Below are 18,297 nucleotides of genomic sequence, written 5' to 3'. Positions count from 1 at the left end.
AATTTCGCCATCAGCTATCGTCACTAGCATCTTCAGCAGCCAAATTCAGCTTACAGCATTCACACTAGCATTAGCGCAGGGATTGCCAGTGTGAATATATCTAGTTTTTAGTGAGTTTAAAGCTAATGATGGTTAAGATGTGTTTTACATCCACTTAGCGCACGATTAATCGACTAATCAGAAAAAAATAATCGGTGATTAGTCGACTAATAAAGTAATCGTGGTAGCACTAGTAATATCAGTTTATTTCTCTTTAGTAGTCTTTGGGATTTTGGCCTCTTGGAGCCAATAGGTACTCCCCGTTTAGACAGTGATTGGGTAGGAGGAGTCCCTCAGTCCAGTTCCCAAATACAGTCAATGGGTTTAAAACAACCTCTTTGATGTTATTAGAGTTTACATTGCTGCTTGATTACGGGGCGTTTCTCTCATGGGTAGAAAAATGCTTTCATATTCGTTACAGGTGCGTGTCGCCCGTCCTGCCACCAGCTCTAATTTCCACCGATAAAAACCCATCAGCTGATCAGTCACACCTGGAGTAGCAACACTAAACTTAATTGGTGCCATCTGCTTTCATCCCGTCCTGACCTCAGCACACGAGTGGATTTAATGGGCAGGCTCCAGGAATAATTGGTGCTTAATTGTGGTGACATTTCAGTGATGCATTAAATCCAATCAGTTCGACTGATGTGCAATTAATTTACAATAACATCAGGGTTGTAAAATCAAAGTTAATATCCCTTCAGGGAGACACTCATTTTTCCACCCATCTCATCGTCTGCCAAAGAGGGTTTGAGCTCATTCAGTCCAGCTTTTCTCGCCGACTGACGCCGTTTTCTGTGGTCTGACATCCGTCTGAGACACAAGCGTACAAGATTTTTTTATAGATCAGTGTCCTTTACCCCTGAAAAACCGTAAGATTTGACATGAAATAAGCAGATTCAAAGTACAGACTTCATACTTCGGTTAATCTGGATTATAGTGATGCAAAAGGTCACAGATTCTTAAAAAAAAAAAAAATCTGTTTCTATGAAGAGCTTCACAGACCAAACAGTTCAACTGTGAGAGACAACATCAAAAATAGAATCAAGGAAATCCCATTCTTTGATTTTTAAAGAATTTATTTATATAATTGTGCAGAAAATAAGTATTTGGACCAATAAAAAAAGCAGGAATTCTGTTCTATCCTCCACTGGTTAACTGTATCAATGGGACCTGTTAGAACTGCTCATCTGCATAAAGGACACCTGTAGTCAGACTGCAACCTCTCTACCAAGACCAAAGAGCTGTCAAGGGACACCAAGGACAAGATTGTAGATCTGAATCAGACTAGGATGACCCAATCTACAATAAACAGCAGCTTGAAAAAGAAGAACTGGGCAATTATTTAAAAATGAAATAAGTCCAAGATCAGCGACCATCTTCATCCACCTGGAGGAAGCAGCTCAGAACGACACTAGTGAACTGGTCAATGACCTGAGGAGAGCTGGGGCCGCAGTAACAACGGTTACTATAGTAACACATGACATCTTCATGGGGTCAAACTCTGCAGAGCTCCATAAGTCTGCCTGCTTAAACCAGAACATGTTCAAGCCCGTTTGAAGTTTTCCAGAGAATATCTGGATGATCCACAGGAGGACTGAGGGAAAGGTCAAGAGGTCAGATGAAACCAAAAAGGAACTCTCTGGCATCAAAACCACTCGCCGTGTTTATAGGAGAAAGAATGCAGACACTACAGCCACAGCAAAGCATGGAGGTGGAATCATCATGGTTTGGGGACAGGACCACTGATCCGTATGATGTGAGCTTGGGCAAAAACATTCTTCCATCTGGGAGAACAGAACTGTATCTGGACCTCAATCCAATAGTGGAGTTGATGGTCTGTTGTCCAGCAACAGCTCTAAAACATCACAGCCCTCGAGAAGATCTGCATGGAAGAATGGACCAAAATAGCAGCTACAGAGAATACCAACCAACAGGAAACATTTGACCCGTGTCACTGAAACCAGGATTACATCTCAAAGTGCTGAGATGAACTTTTGTTACTAACCTAATACTTGTTTTCTACACTTTGGTACAAATAAATTCTAAGTTCCTGGATCTTTTCGAACATTCTGTTTCTCACAGTTGAAGCATTTTGATGAACATTACAAACCAAACTCTTCTCAAGTTGAACAACTTGCAGACTGACTATTTTAAAAACAACCATAATCATACTTGTTGAATCATTATTTTTAAAAAATGTTGATTTATTTTGTTTTTTCTTGCATTTAAGTGGACCAACTGCAGGATTGTTGCATTTCCAGGTTCTTTACACCAAGTGAAAGAAAATATTCCTGTAGTTTTTAGATGACAGATTTTCCATCAATTATTCAGAAAACATTCTGCTGATAAAGCTGGCAGCTTTCCCAGATACGCTTTTTTCACCTTTTTATCTAGTTACTAAATTATAAACCTTTAATTTAATGTCAATATTATTATCAAACAAATCAACATTTGGACTTCTCTTGCTTTATAATTACAAGAGTTAGGTATTATCAGAATTAAAGAAGTTTACTCATGACGAGGCGCCGATTCTTTTGGTGTAAATTGAGAAGCTGGACGTTCAGGGACTTCCACATGCAATTATAAATATTGTTCAGATTAAGAAGTGAAGAATTCAGAAGCCAAATTAAGTTTTTCTATTTTTTAACAATTAAAAAAATAACTTTTAGTCCAAAACCATCAAGGAAAACGTGTTTTATGAAGTTTTCAGATTTCTCCACCTCACCTGCCGACTACCTGGATCAGGCGTGTTCCACCAATGACATAACACTCGAGTGGCTTAGTGGTAGAGCGTCTACCTGAAGACTGTTGTGGGTTCAAGTCCACAACAAAAGATTCTAAAAGAGGGACACTGGTGAGTGGGGTTGGATTGGGGTTTAATCACCAAATGGTTCCAGAAAAACTGAAAGAAGTTTGGAAAAATCGACTTTGGTATCAAACCAGAGGAAATTTTGAAAGGATTTTTTTTTTTGTCAGAATTGCTGTTTAAGCATAAGATGAGCAATAAGACCATTTTTGAGATTTAAAGGAAGTTTAATGTTTTTTTTTACTTTTTCTAAAATCCAAATAATTTTTGTGAAAGTAGAAGAAAAAAAAAGGGGACGTATAAACTCCAAAAATGATGTAAATCATCAACTTAGATACTGGACAGATAATCTCTGTGGTCATCTCCAATTTGAGCTAAAAAAAAAGAATAAAAAAAACTTTAAAAAAATAAATAAATCAATAATGGCCAAAATAGTTTTAAACTAGACTGTAAATATGTTTTTTTAATGTAAAGTTGTAACAGTGGATGGCAATTGGGGTAAACATGAAATGAACACAGTCTCTAGTGGTCATTTGTGGAACTACAACAGGTAATACTTCCTGACTGGCTTTAATCAGGACCGAAGGAGTCTTGGTGCAAACACAAAAAAAGAGTTAAAAAAATAGTTGAAAAAACATCAACATTTTGTGAGAAAATCCAAGGAGCAACATCAAAACTTTAAAAGTTTAGAACCAGCAAAGTCAAAAAAATAATTACTTATTTGTCTCCTTAAAGAGGTCCAGCTTCATGTACTATCGCTTTCATTCTTTGTGTCTGCAGGTTACATACTTCTTAGTCCTTTGTTTATTTTTAGCAACCTCTTCAGCTTCCTGTTACATTCTTTTAAACGCCTTCAAACAAACACGTGCTCTTTAAGCTTCTCATTAACAGAAAATGAACATTTTGAAAATGAAAACAAAATACGAGAGACTAATGAATCTTTAATGAGGACAAAAACTGTTTTTGTTGTTGAGTGGATTGCTGCTGTTGTGGTTACAAAGATCAAACTGGGCTGGTCTGGCTAGAATCTGCATTTACCCTGAATGGTTTTTTGTTTTTACATCTTCTAAAAATGATTGAACCATCTGAACTGTCAGTTTGGAGAAGTGTCTGCATCCACAACCAGAAGCAAGCACTGTCAAAGCGGAGACACCATGAAGATAAAAGACTCCAGGAGTCCGTCTGAGAGCCGCAACCAGATCAAACACACATTCTTCAACAGCAAAATTAGATTAAGAACATTTCAAATGAGTTTGACTTTGCGGTTATTGTTTTTTTTTTTTTTCAGTTGCAACACAAGAAGTTAAATTAAACCAGCAAATACCAAAAGACTCAAACGTGAGCAAATACCATGATGATTTCTTTTTCTTAAATTAGCATTATTTTCATTAGAATTACTTCAAATCGAACTGAAATTTGATTCAATTAAATTTCGAGTTTACACATTTGAACCCATTTATTTATAATAAATATACCGTTCTGACCCATCTTTTGAGGTGGTCTTGGTTCATTTCTGATCAGACTGAGCTCTAGTTCTCTTTGAGGTTCCTTAGTCTGAGCTTGGAACAAAACGGCTACCGCAGCCGGGCATTATGGGATGTAGAGTAGGAGAAGTCGAGAAGTTTTTGGGTAATTTGGCCTCTAATTAGTTTTTTATGCCAATTTGGAATTTAGCTAATATATGCTAACATTTTTGGCTAATTTGTTGTCTACTGGAATATTTAATGCTAATTTGGAGCTTAGCTTTTCTTTTAGCAACATGCTAACATTTTTGGTTGATAAATTACTGAGGAATTTTATGCTAATTTGGAGTTCAGCTAATAATTAAGTAACGCGCTAGATTTTTAGCTAATTTAAATCTACTAAAGGCAAAAGCTAAAGATACGGCTCCTTTTAGGTTTTGATCAGTAGAAAACGAGACCAAATGGCTCTTTTACGGTTAAAGGTTGCTGACCCCTGACGTAGGAGGTGGAGAGATCCCTTCTCACATAGAAGATATCTGATTGGTCAACTGCAAAAAAGGGTCCATGTGAATTGTTAAATATTTTATCGTTTTAGCACGTGTGTAAAATTTTAAAAGCAACCATTTAAAATTGCATTTTGCTCTGTATTTAGCAATATGTGTATGGCAAAGCCTGATATCGCCGTGGTGATAGACTTGTGATTCATTGTGCAGGTTTACTAATCAGCGTAGCCTCATAGCCGTCGTCGTTAGTAACCACCTTGCAGCACGCCTCCACCGTACCGAAGCAGAAGTAAAAAGTGTTTAACCTGACGTTGATAGATGTTCAAAATTGGGAGAGAAATATCAAGTTTGAACAAGGATTGCCCTAATTCAAGGAGCCCCGCCCTTGTATTGCCTGACCAATGACTGAAGAGATGTTTGGTCACATGGTTTTGTTTACAAGCTTTAGCTGTAAACAGAAATGCCAGGTTGACGGCAATCTGAATACAGACCAAACAAGAGGTTCAGGACTATCCGGACCAAATGAAGCGGACTCCATCCGGACCAATGGACTCTTTCAGTCTGAATACAGACCAAACATTAGGTTCAGGACTATCCGGACCAAATCAAGGGGACCCCATCTGGACCAATGGACTCTTTCAGTCTGAATACAGACCAAACATTAGGTTCAGGACTATCCGGACCAAATGAAGCGGACTCCATCCGGACCGAATGAAGCGGACTCCATCCGGACCAATGGACTCTTTCAGTCTGAATACAACCTTAGAATACATTTTAGCCTCTTCAGGCAGATTGGAATATTAAATCAATATAAATTCAACTTTACCCCAACTATTATTCACCGAGCTTTTACTCTAGGGCCACAATCGGATCACTTTGCACAAAACATGGCTGACCTACGTCACTACAATGTAAACATGGATAAACAGATCATGTTTTTCTGGCAGCATTACAACCTAAAAACTTATTTTCTTGTTGATCTTTTGTTGTTCAACTGGTTTCTAAAAGTGATGAATTAAACAATTGTTAACTTCTGAATGAATTCAATTAAGGAATTGAATTATGTCTGATTTCTGCTTTAAACCAATCAGTGGAATCGAATCACATGATCTTTTCTGCATGGAGCGCCGGGTCTTTTAAGGTTGTGATAATTGGATTTAACGCATGCATTCCTGCAATGACACAAACAGCTCAAAGCTACAGTTTGATGAATGATATAAAAACTAAGGTTGGACTATGGACTGCATGAGTATCTGAGCGCAGGGGGCGCGTGCAACAACTCGAGCTCTGATTTAGTTCCAGTGGGTCACAGAGCTGTTATTTATAGAGTCGGAGAAAAAGGGGGAAAAAAAGGGAGTCTGAGACGCAGACGATGGATCCACAAAGCGCTCAGACGTCCTGATGAATGAATGATGGGACGCAGAAGCACTTCCAGCTGCACGCGCTCAGAGCTCGCCAACAAAACGGCGTTTGCACTTGGCGCCAGTCAGAATGCGGCGGAGATAAGAGAAATGAGTTAAATGTGCTATGTCACTTTGTGCCCCCGTTCAGGACAAGGCCACGGCTAACGCAGCATGTGTGACTGCTAACCAAATCAACCCTCACCGGGAAGGACTTCTCCGGACGAGCCGCACAAATCTGGGTCAAAATATAGGCTGCGGCATTTCAAGTTTAAACGGCGGAAAGGAAGGACGGAAGAGGCGAAACTCAAGACGGGAGGAATGGAAACGTCCTTCCGGAAACAAACACCGTCAGGAAGATTTCGATCCCTGTTCTTGTCCTCTCACTCCTGCAGCAAACTTTCCACTGGAGCTTATCGTCTGTGGGCTGAGAAGATTTCCACACGTCTCACAAACTTCACTCTTTATCCACCATTTTTCCACAAACAACAGTAGAATGAACAAAACACTCCTGTGAAGACCGCTACTACTGCCTCAGGATTTGTTTACTTTCAGGCATAAAAACTAGAAGCTATAGAAGATTTAGCAAAAACCAAACTACAAATTTGCATCAACTTTTTCCTAAACTTAGGGCTTGATCTTTCCTTTAAAAATTAACATTCATTAGTAAAATTCTTCACAAAAGTAGTTTTTTGCATTACTTTAAGCAAAAAATACACCTTTTAGCTAGTCTTAAATGAAAAAAATATTTTAAAAAATGTTTTTTCGCTTGAAAACTTTGGAGACAAATTGATATTAAATTGTGTTGAATGCCATCAAACTGAATGGTGAACCAACCCATCCATCCAAACCCACTTTGTCTCTTTGAAGGAGTGATTGATGAACGTGAGATTTAAAATCCAACTGAGTATTTATGAATTCAAACTCAGCCTTTCATCCATCCATTTTATTATTTATTTTATTTAACCTTTATTTTACCAGGGAGACCTGGGTTCAAAGGCTTAACTTGTGTCCTTTTTTCAGTCACAGGGTTGCTGGAGCCTATCCCAGCTACTGTATGCGGGGTACTTCCTGAACAGATGGCCAGTCAGTAGCCACACAATCACATACACAGATAGGGATAATTTAGAGACACCAATTAATCAATTAAAAAAACACATTTTTAGACTGTGGGAGGACACCAGAATGCCCGGAGAAAATCCACACATCCAGAGATGGAACATGCAAGCTCCACACAGGAAGGTCCCAGCCAGGACTCGAACCACCATTAACCACGACAATACCATGCAACCCAGGTCAAATTGAATAGAATCTTTATTTTCTCAAAAAAAGTTGTATTTTTCAAGCTGAAACTCTTTCATTTTGTTGCACTCTGTAAGTCATGAAATGATAAAAAGGTAAAATTCAAACAGAGTTTGTTACATTTTTGGAACTGCGAATTGCAAGTTGCAAAAAGGATGTTTGTGTACTATTTTTGTATAGTGTGAAGGGTTTTTTGGGCTCCAACCATTGACTATACACTAGTGCTGCCACAAACAATTACTTTAATAGTCAACTAATCGCTGATTATTTTTTTCCAATTAGTCGACTAATTCGGTCATACACAAAGTGGATGTAAAGCACAAATCTCATCCATCATTAGCTTTAAACTAAAAACTAGATATATAGCATCACCTGCAATAATGCTAGCTTGAATGCTGTAAGCTGAATATGGCAAGGGCAGATGCTAGTGTGATAGCTGAAAATGCAGAAATTGATAGCTAAAAACGCTGAAGGTGATAGCTAGCTTAAATATTAGTTAAATGCCAAATTAGCCTAAAAAAACTGAAAAGAAGTCTGTTAGCCAAAACAGATAGCATGCAGCTGAAATATTAGCTAAACTCCAATATATCCTTAAAAAAAATCTTAAATTAGCCAAAACAGCTAGCATGTAGCTGACATATTTGCTAAACTCCAAATTAGCGTAGTAAACAAAAAAGCCTAAAAATTAGCCAAAATAGTTAGCATGTAGCTGAAATATTAGCTAAACTCCAAAATTGCGTACAAAAACGTAATAAATGCCAAAATAGTCCATAAAGCTAGCCTAATGCCATTATAGCTTTCAACTTAACAACACTCCGACTCCATATAATATAAAGTAACGACTAATCGACTATAAAATTAGTCGTCGACTATTTTATTAGTCGGTTAGTCGACTAATCATGGCAGTCCTACTGTACATGAGTACTGGACCGAGTGAGTGTGACGTCACCCACAGAAAACTGTTTACTTCCTGCTCCGATGAAATTAAGTCAATTGAGTCGCCATTTTTTCGTGATACGGATGTGCCATGTTGGGGCCAGAAGCCTGCAGTTTCTATGGCAACCACTCTCACCAATAATAAGTGAGCTTGTGGAAAGTCTACACCACTTGACTAACTACACAAAATCTGTTTCAAACGTTCGACCAAATACTGTTGACTCATCTGATTGGCCAATTTATAACTTGAGATAAAGAAAAAAAATAGAAAAAAAAAATATGGTGATGAGGGTTATTCTGACCAATAGAATGACAGAATAATAGCTGTTTATTTCTCTATAGAAGTCTAGGGGATTTTAGCTTCTTGGAGCCAATGGGACTTCCTGTTTGGAACAGCAGGATGAGTTCTCATATTCAGCCAACGTTATGAATAAAGTTACAGTTTTTTGAATAAATATTGGCAAAAACTGCAGCTTTAATGACACTTTGGAAGAGAAGGAAGAGTTTAATATGTGTTCCAGTCACAACAGAGAGTGAGATTGGGATGATTTGATGACTCCAGGAGATACTAGATATTAATGGCTTTATAATGTTGGAGCGATAACGCCGTTGAAGAATATTGATTGGTCTATTAATAGGACTGCATCCAGGGTTGATCCAATCAACGTTCGGTATCAGATTCCTGCAGAGGTCACCGACCGATCGGATGTTGGCCTGAGCGCACAGCTCCAACCTTCACAGGATGAGTCGGGCCGTTTCCACGGTTCAGTCCGGAAGCTGCTCAGTAAGCAGCTCTGAAAGTTGTCTAAAGATGATCACGGTTTTTAGATCGTGGTTCACATCAGCGGGAATCATCAGCCTGCACTTGGGAGAAAAGAATGAAAGATCCAGTGGTGCATTGTGGGACAGGTGATGGCAGGAAAGTGAAGATGGGTTGCTATGATGACGGAGCGTACACAAACAAAAGTATCTCCAAGTACAGGAGTTTGGCTTTTAACCAAAGAAGTCGTAAATCCAGAAAAAGAGACGCAGCTGAAACAGTAGCTGAAGTTTGGATCATGATTTGTGTCGGACCGACGCTAACAAGACGCTCAGAGAATTTAAAAATCATGTTTGGTTTCTCTCAACTCAAGCACAGGCGAGTGCTGGGTTTATGTTCTATGCAGGGTCAAGGGTTGTCTCCTTTCCAGCTCTTTCCGGGAAGAAGGCCAACGGCAGCGAGGAGAGCGGCTGAACTGCCGCCTGGCTGTGGACAGAAGGCAGGCGTGGAAGGCGCAGGAGCAGACGGAAAAAGAAGAGCCACAGGCTGACGGCATTCGGTGTCCAGAATTCACTCAGCATTTTCCAAGAAACCTCTGTGCAAGCTCTAATTCAGAGCGACTGAATTCAATTTAAAGAGTTCTCACAGACGGACGGACGGACGTCAGGGCGGAAGATCGGATTGTTTTTGGCGTTTCGGGTTAAATTTAAGCACCATAAAATACCTTTAAGGTGGATATTCCATTCTCACTGTCAGTGGCTTTGATTTGGATTCTCAGTTTGATATCACAACAGTTTCCCATCAACTCCAGGGATTAGAAACGATCAAGAACTGATTGGATTTTTTTTTTTCATTATTTTAAAAGAAAATCTTCGCATGACATTGATGACTCAGTCATCAGACTTCTTAACTCAAACTGGTTTGTTTGGCTGTTTTATCTTTTTTTGGTTCAGTTCTGCTCTCTGGTCCACAGAATAACACAATGTTCACCTGCACACAAACACAACGGCACTATTACACATCTGGACCTGCGTTTGCTCGTTCACACCAGTTCACATGGGCTTTCAGAGTTTAGATTAGCTTTCATACTGAATTATAGGTGACCTCTTACACCGGATTTACATGAACATTCACACTAGAGTTTAGATTAGCTCTCACACCTGATCCAATTCAGGCTTCACTCCTTATCCACGTGAACTTTCACACCAAAGTTGAGTAGACCTTCCACACGTGTTTTACATAAGCTTTCCCAACTAATTCACATGAACTTTCACACCAGATTCACATTAGGTGAGCGTTCACACAAAAATGTAGGTTAGCTTTCACACTGAAGTTAAGATTAGCTTTCACACCCGATTCACATCAGGTGATCTTTCACACCAAAATTAAGATGAGCTTTCACACTGAAGCTTAAATTAGCTTTCACGCCTGATTCACGTGAGCTTTCACACCAAAGTTGAAGAGACCTTTCACACCAGATTTTTGAGCTTTCACACTGGATTCACATTAGCTTTCACACCTAAGTATAGGTTAGCTTTCAGACATGATTTATATTTGCTTCTACACTGGAGTTCACATGAGCTTTCACACCAAACTTCAGTTTTATGCGAGTTTTCACACAGTACTTAAGATTAGGTTTCACACCTGATTCACAAGCTTTCACACCAAAGTTTAAGAGAGATTCCACACCTGTTTTAAATAAGCTTTCCCTTCTGATTCTCGTGACGTTTCAAACCAGATTCACATGAGCTTTCACATCTGATTCAAGTTAGCTTTCGTAGGAGATTTTAGGTGACCTTTCACACCAAAGTTTAGGTGACACTTCAAAGTCGTTTACGTGAGCTTTCACACAGGAGTTGAGATTGGCTTTCAAACCTGATTCACAAGAGCTTTTACACCAAAGACATTCCACACCTGTTTTACATACGCTTTTGCATCGGATTCAGAAGACCTTTCATACCCGTTTACGTGAGCTTTCACACCTGTTTAAAGTGAGCTTTCACACTGGAGTTTAGATTAGCTTTCAAACCTGATTCACAAGAGCTTTGAGATCAGAATTCAAGGGAATTTTTACAGTTTGAGATGAAGGATGCTATCCATCAAAACCATCAAAAATCGAGACAATTGGACATTTTTAAACAATATTTTTAATAGTTGCTCATTTTGAATCAGTTTTATGCCAATAAAATATTTAAAAAAAAACATTTTTTGTTTGTGTTTTTTTTCCTAACAGTTTACACAATATACAACCATCAATTACTGATTGTGTTTTTGAGTAAGATTCCCACGCAGCCGTCTTTATTGATGTGTAGGCGATCAGGTGACAAAACCAGCGCCGTCTAGCCAATGACAGCAAAGAGAAAGATTACATCATCTGCTAAAGAGGACCAATCAGACGGAGACCACACCCGCGGTTTACGACGCACCGCCGGCGCTCTGCTGAGCGGCGCTCATTTGAACTGGCGACGGACCAGAACTCCATCAGTGACTCGGCGTCTTCAAGCAAACTGAATCTGGATTAGTCATTCATCAATCCAATATATCTAAAGTTTTTAGTCAATTATCAGGAATTAAAAACCTAAGATTTGATTTTCTTTTATCTAAAAGTGAAATGAGACGTGGATGTCTTTTATAGGTCTGGATTGACTCAATAAGAAGACAAATGTGAACATCTGATCTTTTTCGGGATCGTTTTCCAAAAAACAAGCTGTTGATTTCCTGCTTCCCTGACGCGTTCTCACCTGTCCGGCTGGAACGCTCAGGCCTGAACGCACCTGGTGTGACGCAACGCATCGACGTCACTCTCGCTTATGCAAAGCAAACCAAAGATAAGCCAGCAGAAACCAACCAGCGCCGAGGTCATGATGTTCAACGGAACGTCACCAAGAAGGCCGGCGAGGCCTTGGCGCTTCCATTCAGCCGTCTCCGAGCGCTCCGTCGTTAGGAAACGCTCTCAATGTCACATTATTCTTTCATGGCTCACCTTTGCCGTGCTCCCTGTAACTCACCCCAAAGCTCTCAGATCACCTGAGCCGATAAGAAGCACTTTGTACGCAGCGCCGCAAATCTGTGGGAGCTTTGGGAGGACATGAAGGTGCCACCAAACCCACTCAACTGGAGATGAAGGTTTGACGGAGGAGGAAGAGGGTCTCCAAAACACACCAGATTCCATAAAAATCCCAAAGTCTGGAGATTTTTTTTTTCCTTGTAACAAAGTTAAACTTTACTTTTTCCACAAACAAACCACACATTTATCATAAAATAAACCAGAAACGTCTTCCTGGAGTCAAACAGTTAACCCGATTTTCCAGGAATGTGATTTAAGAATGCCGGCTTCAAGTCTTCCCATAACTCTTTCCAACAAGGTCAAGAACAAACGCTTGAAGACGAGAGAAAAAAAAAAAAACGTATTTTTGTCTACAAACATTGATACGAAACTTTATGTCTAGAGGAAAAACGGAGCACTGGGTTCAAACAAATAAAAATCAAATCTTTAAATAAATGTCATTTTGATTCTTGATTTGGTTTTCAAACATTTTTCCAGGAAGAAAAAAACATTTTAGCTAATTTTTTTAGTAGAAATCCATGCTTTTCACATTAAGTTTTAACTTTGTTAACTTAAAATGTATCGTTTTTAAAACTGTCAAAAAAAAAGTATTTTTAGTGGAAATTATGTTAGAAAAAACAAACAGAACTGCAATAAAAAAAATCCTCTAAATATGAAAAAATAAAAAGGATTTTAGTCAAAATATTAAAATTATTTTGATTAGCAAAATATTTTGTAAAATATGACTAATTGAACCTTATTTTTCCTATTTTTTAATGTATTTGTGTGTGTGGTTTTTTTTTAATTCCACCCCTAATTTTCATCCATTTTATAGTAGATTTGTCTTTGTAAACATTTTGTCATCTTTTTACACTTCTGTAAAGTCTTATTTAATTTCGTAAAATTCACGGTACAACTTTGACATTTTTTATCATTTTTCGTTGCGGTCAGTAATTTTTTTTACATTATTAGGTTCTTGTGCAGACTTATTCTTGAGCTTCTTTCACGTTTCTTTTTTTTTTTTAAACCAGTGAGATCAGTTTTCTTAGCAGTCACCATTGACTGTACAAAAGAACTGGACAAGGCGAGTATGACATCATCTATAGAAAATGCCTTACTGCCAGCTCCAGTGAAATGAAGCCAATTCTGCCGCCATTTTTCTATGACACAGATATAGCCATGCTGGAGCCAGACGACAGTGATTGGTCGTTGTCGGTCTGAAGGTGTTTCCACAGCGGCTGCGTTGACTCGTGTTCAACATAGACGAGAATTCTGGCTTCTGCGTCTGGAGAGCTTGTGATTGTGCACCGCTACACAAGATTCAAAGTCCGGTTATAAGCTCTACGTATAAGTTGGGAATTCCTTGACTGGGCGCCAAAAGTGAACTTTTCCCACTAAAACGGAACTGTGACCAATCACAGACTCCGATTTGATAGTGTGGGTAGTGTTCGCCTCAAAACATGGAAATGCCAGACAATGTAAAAATGAGCACGAAGGAGAAATAAATAATCGTCATTTGTGTCTGGTCGGATTCATGTGACTCCAAGACGTCAATTATAAGAAGAGAGCTGTGAAAACTAAAAGCTTAGAACAAGATTTTCGGGATTTGCACCCCTGTGACTTGGCGCTCTGAGTCTGTATCTTCTTGTAGGTGGCGGACGAGCACTAGTAAACGGTAAAAGCAGTTTAGCTAATATTTCATGCTAGCAGTTTTGGCTAATTTAGGATTTTTTTCAGCTTTTTGGGCTAATTTGGAGTTTAGCTAATATTTCAGCTACATGCTAGCTATTTTGGCTAATTTAGGACATTTTCAGCTTTTTAGGCTAATTTGAAGTTTAGCTAATATTTCAGCTACATGCTAGCTATTTTGGCTAATTTAGGACATTTTCAGCTTTTTGGGCTAATTTGGAGTATAGCTAATATTTTAGCTGCATGCTAGCTATTTTGGCTAACTTAGGCCTTTTTCGGTTTTTTAGGTTAAATTGGCATTCGTTTTCAGCCTTCAGCTTCAGTGAATTCAGTTATCAATTTCGGCACCTTCAGCTATTGTCACTTCAGCGGCCAAATTCAGCTTACAGTATTCATACTAGTGTTATCTAGGTTATTCTATACATCTAGTTTTTAGTTAATTTAAAGCTAATGATGATCAAGATGTGTGTTTTACATCCTCTTTGCGCATGATTCAATTAGTCGACTAATCGGAATAAATAATCGGTGATTAGTGGACTATTATAATAATCGTTTGTGGCAGCATTGTTGGTCAGTTTATAACTTGAATAACTTGTGATAAAGAACAAATATTTCTTTTAAAAACTAAGAATTTTCAAGAACATAAGGAATCAGAGCAAAAATTGATATGCTGACAAATATAATATCTGAGTAATAGCTGTTTATTTCTCTATAGAAGTCTAAGGTTGGAGCCAGCAGGCACTTCCTGTTTCCTCGAAGGGGGAGGAGTCACACAGTCCAGTTCTATTATACAGTCAATCACCTTAAAATTTGTTTATTTGTCAACAAAATGTTTAATTAACAAATCAAATACTTTTGATATACTTGTAATTACTGTTACTCTTAAAATTCATCTTTTAAATATTTTATTTGTTATTGCTTTAATGATGTTTCTTGTTTATTGCCAGATTTTTTTTATTTATTTTCATTTTGGAGGCCTTCAGGTTGTGCCTCATTACCAGTTTGTTGATTTTTATGACAATAATAATGATAGTATAATAATGGAAAAGGAAAACAAATCTAACAAATGGGTATTTTTCTTTACAGGGAAACATTTATGGATGTTTTTTTAAGTTATTGAATTTTGCCCTTTGTTGCATTCCATACACTCTTCATGTGCAGACAAAGCACATTCAAATGAGCAGGCAAAACCAAAACAGGCTTAAATAAATGCCTCTGTGACGTCCCAGAAACTGTAAGCGCGAGGACAAAACCTCATTTCCTGAAAAGAAGGATGCTGGGAGCCCAGAGACGCTTCACCTCCAGTGGAAAGAGCTGCGGAAGACAATTCGGATCAAGTTGCAAACTCTGTTAAGATGCTATATTTAGTCCACCCGAATATCCAGATACACACGCGGTTGTGTGCCGCGCGCTAGCTGGCGCGCGCGCGCAGGCACGCGGCGGCGGCAGAGCAAAGTTGTAGGTGTTGGAGCAAACCTGTTTAGGAGCAGCACATTCAACAGGCTGGTCAGGCTGGGTCACCACGGGGGGCCACAACTTTACTGGACGCACGCGCGCACTCATTTATGAAGAAATTGAGTAAAAACACTCGATTTTACATCATATTGTGACGTCTAATAAATCTAATTAATGCTGTTATCATTATGTGAGTGGCAGTTTTAATATACGGGGTGTGATTTTGAGGCTCCGCGTGCCTGCAGTGACAAACATCAGCACAAAGACATTCAAATGCAGCCACTTTAGCTAGCTTACGAGCTAATTTATTTTTTTTATATAAGTATATATTTAGATTAATATTTGTCTATGAACACGCACGGATGCGGGAGCCCCGTGGTCCTGCTGGGGGGCCGTCAGCGCTCCTGCCCCCGCCGTGAACCCCTGCTGGGGCTGCCAGCCCCGCTCCGCGGGCTAACTTAGCATGCTAATCCGCCGCTAAGCTACCCGCTCGTGCCGGGATTTGAACTTTGTTATCGTCGCGCTGACTTCTGGTAAAAGCACAAAAAGTTAGGCCGAAAGGCGGCCGCGAAACGTGGCGGCGTCGGCGGTGTCAGTGTCGGGAAATGCGGTGTACTTTACCCCATATGGAGATCAGAAGAGGCCGATGTCAGGACTGACAGCCAGCCGACATTCCCCGGAGTGGCCGCAGCCGCCGCCACCGCTCGCTCCCGCCGCGGTCTCACTGCGCAAGAGGCTCCAGATCTCGTCGTCGATAGCGGGATGTGGTGGTCGGACCGGGGCTCAGGCGGCGAGGAGCGACATCGGCATGTCTAGGTGGAAGTTTCGGTTGAAATCAGAGGACGCGTCACCTCGCAGCGGTTCATGACTCCCACGGTTCAGGCTGCGTTTCTGTGCGCGTCCATATCTGACAATAATCAGTGTGGCCACACGGGCATCCGTATGTCACCGCACGGATGCGTCTGTTTGACACGCTTCTGCGCCATCAATATTCAAATGATTCACACGTGACAGCGCAATTAACCACGGGCACCTAAACGCACCACACCTTTGACGGAAGACGGTCGGCCCGTTTGACCTACATTTGACTGGACTTCGCAGTAAAAGACTCAAATGCAGCAGCGCTGCAGCAGCAGATCAGTCGGGGCAGTTCAGACACTTCATGCTTCCAGTTGTTGCTCCGCCAGACCTGTTCTCCTCAGGTCAATGCGCCCCCTAGTGGCCCGGGCAGCAAGAAAGGCTTTAAAAGGACATAAAGACCTTTATTTTGAAAAGATCAGCAAACATTTTAAGAAAACAAAAACATTTGGCGCCAACATTTTTATCCCCATAAATAAACATAGTAAAATGGAGATGAATTAGTCCACTTTGTTATTTAAAAAATTCATCTAACAAAAATAAAATACCAATTTTGACTTCTTTTTTTATTAAGGCTCAAATTTGTGCCAAAAATATTTGTTTGTTTATGTATATATTTATTCATCCATTTAGTTGTTGGTTGATTTAGCCCAAAATGTATTATTTATTTATTCAGTTGCTTGTTCATTAGTTCATTAATTTGTTTGGTTTAGCCAAAAATGTATAATTTATTCAATTATTCACTTAGTTGGTTTGTTACTTATTTGCTTTTTTTCCAGTCAGTTTAGCCCAACATGTATTATTAATTATTTTAGTTTGTTCATTATTAGCTTTTTTGTTCGCCTGCTTTAGCCCAAAATGGGTTTTATATTTTTTGATCACTTAGTTGTTTGTTTGTTGTTTGGTTTAGCCCAGTGGTCGGCAACCTTTCACAGTAAAAGAGCCATTTGGACTTGTTTTCTACTGATCAAAACCTCGAAGGAGCCGCATAGTCTTACTTTAGCCTTTAGGAAATTTGGATTTGCATTGCATTTATTTTTAAAGAACAAATATGAATTATGTCTATTTTGGGCACGAATAAAAGCAAAAATAATAAAAGAACCTAGAATCTCTCAAAATGTGATTTAAAAAAAACTTATTTTCAAAATAAAAGATGCTCTGTGCCAAACAGGATCATCTCAGTGCAGCTCTGGTCAGCTAGTAACCAATGTTGTGCAGCATAAAATAATATGTGGTTTTAATCAAACTTTTTACCAAAGTTTTGTTTTACATATAAAATCTGTTCATTCTGGAGGTAGAGTTGAGCAAACAAGACGTCTTCAGGTCAACAGGGATGTAAAAACCTACATGTTTAATGTCTATGTACACCTCAGACATCAATTTATAAATGTAACTAATCTAAATTAAATAAATGTTAATTAAGTAATTCTTACTTTAAAAAAAAATATTTTATTTTCCTTTTATTTATTTATTTTTCTTCTATTTCCCCTCTATGTCGTCAGCAGTCTTACACTGCTGGGTTTTGTTATTTTAGTTTGGGGTTTGGTAGTCTTAGTTTGCAATCTTTGTTTATTTGTTTTCTTTACGTAGTTTTGGTTCGGCAGCCGTTAGCTGGGAGACTTCTGACTCCGACGGTCAGCAGCTCCACGACTTATTTTATGTTTGGCCAGAGAGCCACTATGGAGAGATAAAAGAGTCACATGTGGATCTGGAGCCGCAGGTCGAAGACCTCTGATTTGGCATAAAATGTGTTATTTATTTATTGAACAATTAAACATATGCAATTAGGCGATTACAAAACATGGTTTGACATCATCAGTTCCAAAAAAATCTGAATGATTACAAACGGAGAGAACAAACGCAGAACAAAAACAAAACCAATAAATGAGATAAAAATGAGAAGAAATGCAAAAATAATGTACACATTTTATAGGAACTGAAGGGAAATCTTCAAACTATTGTAGACATGTTTTTTTTATTTAAAAGTTCATTTTAAACTAGAAAGATAAAATAAACAGAAGTAAAATGTTGAACAAC

General features: G+C 38.9%; 1 protein-coding gene across 2 annotated transcripts in view; it reads right to left on the bottom strand.

The window, feature by feature from the left end:
• The window catches only part of bcl9l (bcl9 like), a 38,609-nt gene extending 21,984 nt beyond the window's left edge, over nt 1-16,625 (bottom strand). The window contains exon 1 of one of the 2 annotated variants that reach the window (XM_024277225.2): nt 16,485-16,625. The gene's annotated coding sequence lies outside the window, so the exon portion shown is untranslated. Of the gene's footprint in view, nt 1-16,023; nt 16,464-16,484 lie in introns of those variants that run through there. The other variant, XM_024277223.2, reaches the window with a different exon arrangement.
• Between the last annotated feature and the right edge of the window lie 1,672 nt (nt 16,626-18,297).

The sequence above is a fragment of the Oryzias melastigma genome, linkage group LG13 (assembly GCF_002922805.2).
Source record: "Oryzias melastigma strain HK-1 linkage group LG13, ASM292280v2, whole genome shotgun sequence".
Lineage (NCBI taxonomy): Eukaryota > Metazoa > Chordata > Actinopteri > Beloniformes > Adrianichthyidae > Oryzias > Oryzias melastigma.
The sequence above is the reverse complement of the archived record's forward strand: the minus strand, read 5'-3'. Positions and strand labels throughout refer to the sequence as shown.